Source organism: Aulostomus chinensis, chromosome 1 (genome assembly GCF_037954235.1).
Source record: "Aulostomus chinensis isolate RoL2024-O1b breed Wild chromosome 1, RoL_Achi_v1.0, whole genome shotgun sequence".
In the NCBI taxonomy this organism is placed as follows: Eukaryota; Metazoa; Chordata; class Actinopteri; order Syngnathiformes; family Aulostomidae; genus Aulostomus; species Aulostomus chinensis.
In genome coordinates, this window is record NC_141320.1 from 21858989 (window position 1) to 21870954 (window position 11966).

The following is an 11966-nucleotide window of genomic DNA, read 5'->3' on the forward strand; positions in this document are numbered from 1 at the left end:
TAGATTACTGTCAGCATCATTTTTAGGTTACTTGCAACACTAACCACATGACTGTCAGCATCACTTTGAGGTTATTGAAACTTTCACTACATTACTGTTAGCATCATTTTGAGTTCATTAGCAATTCTTCCGACATCACTGTCGCATTATTTTGAAGTTCGTAGCAACTCTTACTACATGACTGTCACAATCACTTTGAGGTTGTTCGAAACACTTACTACATTACTGTAAGCATCACTGACTTGATTAGCAACTACCACTACATTACTGTAAGCATCATTTTAAGTTCATGAGCAATTCTTCCGACATCACTGTCGCAATATTTTGAGGTTCGTAGCAACTTTTACGACATTACTGTCGCATTATTTTGACGTTCGTAGCAACTCTTAGTACATGACTGTCAGCATCACTTTGAGGTTATTCGAAACTCTTACTGCATTACTGTAAGCATCACTGAGTTGATTATAAACTATCACTACATTACTGTTAGCATCATTTTGAGTTCATTAGCAATTCTTCCGACATCACTGTCGCAATATTTTGAGGTTCGTAGCAACTTTTACTACATTACTGTCGCATTATTTTGAGGGTCGTAGCAACACTTACTACATGACTGGAAGCATCACTTTGAGGTTATTCGAATTGTTCACTCCATTACTGTTAGCATCATTTTGAGTTCATTCGCAATTCTTCTGACATCACTGTCACATATTTTTGAGATCATTAGCAATTCTTTGACATCATTGTCGCATTATTTTGAGGTTCGTAGCAACTTTCATTGCATTACTGTTGCATTATTTAAAGGTTCGTAGCAACTCTAACCACATGACTGTCAGCAATACTTTGAGGTTTTTTGAAACTTTCACTCCATTACTGTTAGCATCATTTTGAGTTCATTAGCAATTTTTACTCCATCACTGTCACATCATTTTTAGATGATTAGCAATTCTTCCGACATCACTGTAGCATTATTTTGAGGTTTTTAGCAACTCTTACTACATTACTGTCAGCATCATTTTTAGGTTATCCGCAACTCTACCCATATGACTGTCAGCATCACTTTGAGTTTATTGAAACTTTCACTACATTACTGTTATCATCTTTTTGAGTTCATTAGCAATTCTTACTCCATCACTGTCGCATCATTTTGACATCATTAGCAATTCTTCCGACATCACAGTCGCATTATTTTGAGGGTCGGAGCAACTCTAACTACATGACTGTCACCATCACTTTGAGGTTATTTGAAACATTCATGACATTACTGTTAGCATCATTTTGAGTTTAATAGCAATTCTTCCGACATCACTGTCGCATTATTTTGAGGTTCGTAGCAACTTTCTCTGCATTACTGTTGCATTATTTTAAGGTTCGTAGCAACTCTTACTACATGACTGTCAGCATCACTTTGAGGTTATTTGAAACTTTCACTCCATTGCTGTTAACATCATTTTGAGTTCATTAGCAATTCTTACTACATCACTGTCGCATCATTTTGAGATCATTAGCAATTCTTCCGACATCACTGTCGCATTATTTTGAGGTTCGTAGCAACTCTTACTACTTGACTGTGATCATCACTTTGAGGTTATTTGAAACTTTCACTCCATTACTTTTAGCATCGTTTTGAGTTCATTAGCAATTCTTCCGACATCACTGTCGCATCATTTTGAGGTTATTAGCAACTCTTAATACATTACTGTCAGCCTCATTTTTAGGTTACTCGCAACTTTCACTACATTACTGTTAGCATCATTTTGAGTTTTTTAGCAATTCTTTCGACATCACTTTCGCATCATTTTGAGATCTTTAGCAATTCTTCCGACATCACTGTCGCATTATTTTGAGGTTCGTAGCAACTCCTACTACATGACTGTCAGCATCACTTTGAGGTTATTTGAAACACTTACTACATTACTGTAAGCATCACTGAGTTGATTATCAACTATCACTACATTACTGTTAGCATCATTTTGAGTTCATTAGCAATTCTTCCGACATCACTGTCGCAATATTTTGAGGTTCGTAGCAACTTTTACTACATTACTGTCGCATTATTTTGAGGGTCGTAGCAACACTTACTACATGACTGTAAGCATCACTTTGAGGTTATTCGAATTGTTCACTCCATTACTGTTAGTATCATTTTGAGTTCATTAGCAATTCTTACTACATCACTGTCGCATCATTTTGAGATCATTAGCAATTCTTCCGACATCACTGTCGCAATATTTTGAGGTTCGTAGCAACTCTTACTACATTATTGTTGAATTATTTTAAGGTTCGTAGCAACTCTTACTACATTACTGTCAGCATCACTTTGAGTTTATTAGCAACTATCACTCCATTACTGTTAGCATCATTTTGAGATCATTAGCAATTCTTTGACATCATTGTCGCTTTATTTTTAGGTTCGTAGCAACTCTTACTACATGACTGTCAGCATCACTTTTAAAGTTGTTCGAAACACTTACTAAATTACTGTAAGCATCACTGAGTTTATTAGCAACTATCACTACGTTACTGTTAGCATCATTTTGAGTTCATTAGCAATTCTTACTACATGACTGTCAGCATCACTTTGAGGTTATTGAAACTTTCACTACATTACTGTTAGCATCATTTTGAGTTCATTAGCTATTCTTACTCCATCACTGTCGCATCATTTTGAGATCATTAGCAATTCTTCCGACATCACTGTCGCATTATTTTGAGGTTCGTAGCAACTCTTACTACACTACTGTTGCATTATTTTGAGGTTGTTCGAAAAACTTACTACATTACTGTAAGCATCACTGAGTTTATTTGCAACTATCACTACATTACTGTTAGCATCATTTTGAGTTTAATAGCAACTCTTACTACATTACTGTAAGCATCACTGAGTTTATTAGCAACTATCACTACTTTACTGTTAGCATCATTTTAGTTTAATAGCAACTCTTACTACATTACTGTAGCATCATTTTGAGGTTCGTGGCAACTCTCACTACATCCTGTAGCATCATTTTGAGGATTTTAGCAACTCTCACCACATCACTTCAGCATCATTTTTAGATTTTTAGCAACTCCTACTACATTACTGTAGCATCATTTTGAGGTTCGTAGCAACTCTCACGACATCATTGTCGCATTATTTTGAGGTTCGTAGCAACTTTCATTGCATTACTGTTGCATTATTTAAAGGTTCGTAGCAACTCTAACCACATGACTGTCAGCAATACTTTGAGGTTTTTTGAAACTTTCACTCCATTACTGTTAGCATCATTTTGAGTTCATTAGCAATTTTTACTCCATCACTGTCACATCATTTTTAGATGATTAGCAATTCTTCCGACATCACTGTAGCATTATTTTGAGGTTTTTAGCAACTCTTACTACATTACTGTCAGCATCATTTTTAGGTTATCCGCAACTCTACCCATATGACTGTCAGCATCACTTTGAGTTTATTGAAACTTTCACTACATTACTGTTATCATCTTTTTGAGTTCATTAGCAATTCTTACTCCATCACTGTCGCATCATTTTGACATCATTAGCAATTCTTCCGACATCACAGTCGCATTATTTTGAGGGTCGGAGCAACTCTAACTACATGACTGTCACCATCACTTTGAGGTTATTTGAAACATTCATGACATTACTGTTAGCATCATTTTGAGTTTAATAGCAATTCTTCCGACATCACTGTCGCATTATTTTGAGGTTCGTAGCAACTTTCTCTGCATTACTGTTGCATTATTTTAAGGTTCGTAGCAACTCTTACTACATGACTGTCAGCATCACTTTGAGGTTATTTGAAACTTTCACTCCATTGCTGTTAACATCATTTTGAGTTCATTAGCAATTCTTACTACATCACTGTCGCATCATTTTGAGATCATTAGCAATTCTTCCGACATCACTGTCGCATTATTTTGAGGTTCGTAGCAACTCTTACTACTTGACTGTGATCATCACTTTGAGGTTATTTGAAACTTTCACTCCATTACTTTTAGCATCGTTTTGAGTTCATTAGCAATTCTTCCGACATCACTGTCGCATCATTTTGAGGTTATTAGCAACTCTTAATACATTACTGTCAGCCTCATTTTTAGGTTACTCGCAACTTTCACTACATTACTGTTAGCATCATTTTGAGTTTTTTAGCAATTCTTTCGACATCACTTTCGCATCATTTTGAGATCTTTAGCAATTCTTCCGACATCACTGTCGCATTATTTTGAGGTTCGTAGCAACTCCTACTACATGACTGTCAGCATCACTTTGAGGTTATTCGAAACTCTTACTACATTACTGTAAGCATCACTGAGTTGATTATCAACTATCACTACATTACTGTTAGCATCATTTTGAGTTCATTAGCAATTCTTCCGACATCACTGTCGCAATATTTTGAGGTTCGTAGCAACTTTTACTACATTACTGTCGCATTATTTTGAGGGTCGTAGCAACACTTACTACATGACTGTAAGCATCACTTTGAGGTTATTCGAATTGTTCACTCCATTACTGTTAGCATCATTTTGAGTTCATTAGCAATTCTTACTACATCACTGTCGCATCATTTTGAGATCATTAGCAATTCTTCCGACATCACTGTCGCAATATTTTGAGGTTCGTAGCAACTCTTACTACATTATTGTTGAATTATTTTAAGGTTCGTAGCAACTCTTACTACATTACTGTCAGCATCACTTTGAGTTTATTAGCAACTATCACTCCATTACTGTTAGCATCATTTTGAGATCATTAGCAATTCTTTGACATCATTGTCGCTTTATTTTTAGGTTCGTAGCAACTCTTACTACATGACTGTCAGCATCACTTTTAAAGTTGTTCGAAACACTTACTAAATTACTGTAAGCATCACTGAGTTTATTAGCAACTATCACTACGTTACTGTTAGCATCATTTTGAGTTCATTAGCAATTCTTACTACATGACTGTCAGCATCACTTTGAGGTTATTGAAACTTTCACTACATTACTGTTAGCATCATTTTGAGTTCATTAGCTATTCTTACTCCATCACTGTCGCATCATTTTGAGATCATTAGCAATTCTTCCGACATCACTGTCGCATTATTTTGAGGTTCGTAGCAACTCTTACTACACTACTGTTGCATTATTTTGAGGTTGTTCGAAAAACTTACTACATTACTGTAAGCATCACTGAGTTTATTTGCAACTATCACTACATTACTGTTAGCATCATTTTGAGTTTAATAGCAACTCTTACTACATTACTGTAAGCATCACTGAGTTTATTAGCAACTATCACTACTTTACTGTTAGCATCATTTTAGTTTAATAGCAACTCTTACTACATTACTGTAGCATCATTTTGAGGTTCGTGGCAACTCTCACTACATCCTGTAGCATCATTTTGAGGATTTTAGCAACTCTCACCACATCACTTCAGCATCATTTTTAGATTTTTAGCAACTCCTACTACATTACTGTCGCAGCATTTTGAGGTTTTTAGCAACTCTCACTACATTACTATAGCATCATTTGGAGGATAGTAGCAACTCTCACCACATCACTGTAGCATCATTTTGAGGTTTTTAGCAACTTAATACATTACTGTAGCATCATTTTGAGGTTTCTAGCAACTCTAAATACATCACAAGAGCATCATTTTGAGGTTAGTAGCAACTCTCACTACATCACTGTAGCATCATTTTGAGGTTTTTAGCAACCAAATACTTTACTGTAGCATCATTTTCAGGATCGTAGCAACTCTCACTACATCACTGTAGCATCATTTTGAGGTTTTTAGCAACCTAATACATTACTGTAGCATCATTTTGAGGATCGTAGCAACTCTCACTACATCACTGTAGCATCATTTTGAGGTCCGTAGCAACTCTCACTACATCACTGTAGCATCATTTGGAGGATAGTCGCAACTCTCACCACATCACTGTCGCATCATTTTGAGTTTTTTGAGAAACTCTCACCACATCACTGTTGCATCATTTTGAGTTTTTTGAGAAACTCTCACCACATCACTGTTGCATCATTTTTAGATTTTAAGCAACTCTCACAACATCACTGTAGCATCATTTTGAGGTTCGTAGCAACTCTCACTACATCACTGTAGCATCATTTTGAGGTTCTTAACAACTCTCACTACATTACTGTCAGCATCATTTTGAGGTTTTAAGCAACTCTGACTGCATCACTGGAGCATCATTTTGAGGTCCGTAGCAACTCTCACTACATGACTGTAGCATCATTTGGAGATTTTAAGCAACTCTCACAACATCACTGTAGCATCATTTGGAGGATAGTAGCAACTCTCACCACATCACTGTCGCATCATTTTGAAATTTGAAGCAACTCTCACTACATCACTTTAGCATCATTTCTTAGATGAGTAGCAACTCTCACTATATCACTGGAGCATCATTTTGAGGTTTTTACCAACACTTACTACATCACTGTAGCATCATTTTGAGGTTCGTAGCAACTCTCACTACATGACTGTAGCATCATTTTGAGGTTCGTAGTAACTCTCACTACATTACTGACAGCATCATTTTGACTTTTTTTTTTTTTTAACTCTCAACACATCACTTTAGCATCATTTTTAGATTTTTAGCAACTCTTACTACATGACTGTAGCATCATTTTTAGGATCATAGCAACTCTCACTACATTACTGTAGCATCATTTTGAGGTTCGTGGCAACTCTCACTACATCATTGTAGCATCATTTTGAGATTTTTAGCAACACTTACAACATTACTGTAGCATTATTGAGGTTCGTAGCAAGTCTCACTACATTACTTACAGCATCATTTTTAGATTTTTAGCAACTCCTACTACATTACTGTAGCATCATTTTGAGGTTCGTAGCAACTCTCACTATATCACTTCAGCATCATTTTGAGATTTTTACCAACTCTTACTACATTACTGACACTATCATTTTGAGGTTTTTAGCAACTCTCACCACATCACTGTCGCATCATTTTGAGATTTTAAGCAACTCTCACTACATCACTGTAGCATCATTTGGAGGATAGTAGCAACTCTCACCACATCACTGTCGCATCATTTTAAGATTTTAAGAAACTCTCACCACATCACTGTAGCATCATTTTGAGATTTGAAGCAACTCTCACTAAATCACTTTGGCATCATTTCTTCGATTAGTAGCAATTCTCACTACATCACTGCAGCATCATTTTGAGGTTTTTCGCAACTTAATACATGACTGTAGCATCATTTTGAGTTTCGTAGCAACTCTCACTACATCACTGTAGCATCATTTTGAGGTTTTAGCAACTTAATACATTACTTGAGCATCATTTTTAGGATCGTAGCAACTCTTACTACATTACTGTAGCATAATTTTGAGGTTCTTAGCAACTCTCACCACATTACTGTCGCATCATTTTGATGTTCGTAGCAACTCTCACTACATTACTATAGCATCATTTGGAGATTTTTAGCAACACTTACAACATTACTGTAGCATTATTGAGGTTCGTAGCAAGTCTCAGTACATTACTTACAGCATCATTTTTAGATTTTTAGCAACTCTCACTACATGAATGTCAGCATCATTTTAAGGTTTTAAGCAACTCTTACTGCATCACTGGAGCTTCATTTTGAGGTTCGTAGCAACTCTCACTACATCACTGGAGCATCATTTTGAGGTTTTTACCAACACTAAATACATCACTTTAGCATCATTTTGAGATTTTTAGCAACTCTCACTACATTACTGACAGCATCATTTTTAATTTTTTTGCAACTTTCACCACATCACTTGAGCATCATTTTGAGATTTTTAGCAACTCTTACTACATTACTGTAGCATCATTTTGAGGTTCGTAGCAACTCTCACTCCATAACTGTAGCATCATTTTGAGGTTCGTAGCAACTCTCACTACATCACTGTAGCATCATTTTGAGGTTTTTAGCAACTTAATACATTACTGGAGCATCATTTTTTGGATCACAGAAACTCTCACCACATTACTGTAGCATCATTTTGAGGTTTGTGGCAACTCTCACCACATCACTTTAGCAACATTTTGAGATTTTTAGCAACACTTACAACATTACTGTAGCATTATTGAGGTTCGTAGCAAGTCTCACTACATTACTGACAGCATCATTTTTAGATTTTTAGCAACTCTCATCACATTACTTTAGCATCATTTTGAGGTTCGTAGCAACTCTCACTACATCACTGGAGCATCATTTTGAGGTTCGTAGCAACTCTCACTACATGACTTACAGCATCATTTTGAGATTTTTAGCAACTCTCATCACATCACTTTAGCATCATTTTGAGATTTTTAGCAACTCTCACCACATCACTGAAGCATCATTTTGAGATTTTTAGCAACTCTCACTACATCACTGGAGCATCATTTTGAGGTTTTTAGCAACTCTCCCTACATCACTGGAGCATCATTTCTTAGATTAGTAGCAACTCTCACTACATCACTGGAGCATCATTTTTAGGTTCGTTGCAACTCTCACTACATTACTGACAGCATCATTGTGAGGATTTTTGCAACTCTCGCCACATCACTTTACCATCATTTTGAGATTTTTAGCAACTCTTCTGACATCACTGTAGCAGCATTTTGAGTTTTTTAGCAACTTTCACTACTTCACTGTAGCATCATTTGGAGGATAGTAGCAACTCTCACCACATCACTGTCGCATCTTTTTAAGATTTTAAGAAACTCTCACCACATCACTGTAGCATCATTTTGAGGTTTTTAGCAACTTAATACATGACTGTAGCATCATTTTGAGGTTTTTAGCAAGTCTCACCACATCACTATAGCATCATTTTGAGATTTTTAGCAACTCTTACTACATCACTTTAGCATCATTTCTTAGATTAGTAGAAACTCTCACCACATCACTTTAGCATCATTTTGAGATTTTTAGCAACTCTTACTACATTACTTTAGCATCATTTTGAGGTTCATAGCAACTCTCACTACATAACTGTAGCATCATTTTGAGGATCGTAGCAACTCTCACTACATTACTGTAGCATCATTTTGAGGTTCTTAGTCACTCTCACCACATTTCTGTCACATCATTTTGAGGTTCGTGGCAACTCTCACTACATCAATGTAGCATCATTTTGAAGATTTTAGCAACTCTCACCACATCACTTTAGCATCATTTTGAGATTTTTAGCAACACTTACAACATTACTGTAGCATTATTGAGGTTCGTAGCAACTCTCACTACATAACTGTAGCATCATTTTGAGGTTCGAAGCAACTCTCACTACATCACTGTAGCATCATTTTGAGGTTTTTAGCAACTCTCACTACATCACCTTAGCATCATTTTGAGGTTTTTAGCAACTTAATACATTACTGGAGCATCATTTTTCGGATCGTAGCAACTCTCACTACATTACTGTAGCATCATTTTGAGGTTCCTAGCAACTCACGCCACATTACTGTCGTATCATTTCGAGCTTCGTAGCAACTCTCACGACATTACTGTAGCATCATTTTGAGGTTCCTAGCAACTCTCACAACATCACTGGGGCATCATTTTGAGGTTCATAGCAACTCTCACTACATTAATGGAGCATCATTTTTTAGGTTTTGAGCAACTCTCACTACATTACTGTAGCATCATTTTAAGATTTTAAGAAACTCTCACCACATCACTGTAGCATCATTTTGAGATTTTAAGCAACTCTCACCACATCACTTTAGCATCATTTTGAGGTTTTTAGCAACTTAATACATTACTGTAGCATCATTTTGAGGTTCGTAGAAACTCTTACAATACTACTCTAACATCATTTTTTAGGTTTCTAGCAACTCTAAATCCATCACAAGAGCATCATTTTGAGGTTAGTAGCAACTCTCACTTCATAACTGTCAGCATCATTTTAACGTTTTAAGCAACTCTCACTACATGACTGTGGAATCATTTTGAGGTTTAAAGCAACTCTTACCACATCACTCTAGCATCATTTATAGGTTCGTAGCAACTCTCACTTCATTACTGGAGCATCATTTTTAGGTTCGTAGCAACTCTCAATTCATCACTTTTGCATCATTTTGAGGTTTTTAGCAACTCTCACCACATCACTGACAGCATCATTTTGAGATTTTTAGCAACTCTTCCTCCATCACTGTAGCATCATTTTTAGGATAGTAGCAAATCTCACTTCATGACTGTCAGCATCATTTTGAGGTTCGTAGCAACTATTACCACATCACTGTCACATCATTTTGAGATTTTAAGCAACTCTCACTACATCACTGTAGCATCATTTGGAGGATAGTGGCAACTCTCACTACATCACTGTGGCATCATTTTTAAAGGTTTTAAGCAACTCTTACTGCATCACTGGAGCTTCATTTTGAGGTTCGTAGCAACTCTCACTACATAACTGTAGCATCATTTTGAGGATCGTAGCAACTCTCACTACATAACTGTAGCATCATTTTGAGGTTCGTAGCAACTCTCACTACATCACTGTAGCATCATTTTGAGGTTTTTAGCAACTTAATACATTACTGGAGCATCATTTTTAGGTTCGTTGCAACTCTCACTACATTACTGACAGCATCATTGTGAGGATTTTAGCAACTCTCGCCACATCACTTTACCATCATTTTGAGATTTTTAGCAACTCTTCTGACATCACTCTAGCAGCATTTTGAGGTTTTTAGCAACTTTCACTACTTCACTGTAGCATCATTTGGAGGATAGTAGCAACTCTCACCACATCACTGTCGCATCTTTTTAAGATTTTAAGAAACTCTCACCACATCACTGTAGCATCATTTTGAGGTTTTTAGCAACTTAATACATTACTGTAGCATCATTTTGAGGTTTTTAGCAAGTCTCACCACATCACTATAGCATCATTTTGAGATTTTTAGCAACTCTTACTACATCACTTTAGCATCATTTCTTAGATTAGTAGAAACTCTCACCACATCACTTTAGCATCATTTTGAGATTTTTAGCAACTCTCACTACATTACTGTAGCATCATTTTGAGGTTCATAGCAACTCTCACTACATCACTGTAGCATCATTTTGAGGTTCTTAGTCACTCTCACCACATTTCTGTCACATCATTTTGAGGTTCGTGGCAACTCTCACTACATCAATGTAGCATCATTTTGAAGATTTTACTAACTCTCACCACATCACTTTAGCATCATTTTGAGATTTTTAGCAACACTTACAACATTACTGTAGCATTATTGAGGTTCGTAGCAACTCTCACTATATAACTGTAGCATCATTTTGAGGTTCGTAGCAACTCTCACTACATCACTATAGCATCATTTTGAGGTTTTTAGCAACTCTCACTACATTACTGTAGCATCATTTTTTAGGTTCCTAGCAACTCACGCCACATTACTGTCGCATCATTTCGAGCTTCGTAGCAACTCTCACTACATCACTGTAGCATCATTTTGAGGTTCCTAGCAACTCTCACAACATCACTGGGGCATCATTTTGAGGTTCATAGCAACTCTCACTACATTACTGGAGCATCATTTTGAGGTTTTGAGCAACTCTCACTACATTACTGGAGCATCATTTTAAGATTTTAAGAAACTCTCACCACATCACTTTAGCATCATTTTGAGGTTTTTAGCAACTTAATACATTACTGTAGCATCATTTTGAGGTTCGTAGAAACTCTTACAATATTACTGTAACATCATTTTTTAGGTTTCTAGCAACTCTAAATCCATCACAAGAGCATCATTTTGAGGTTAGTAGCAACTCTCACTTCATAACTGTCAGCATCATTTTAACGTTTTAAGCAACTCTCACTACATGACTGTGGAATCATTTTGAGGTTTAAAGCAACTCTCACTACATTACTGTGGAAATCATTTTGAGGTTTAACGCAACTCTTACCACATCACTCTAGCATCATTTATAGGTTCGTAGCAACTCTCACTTCATTACTGGAGCATC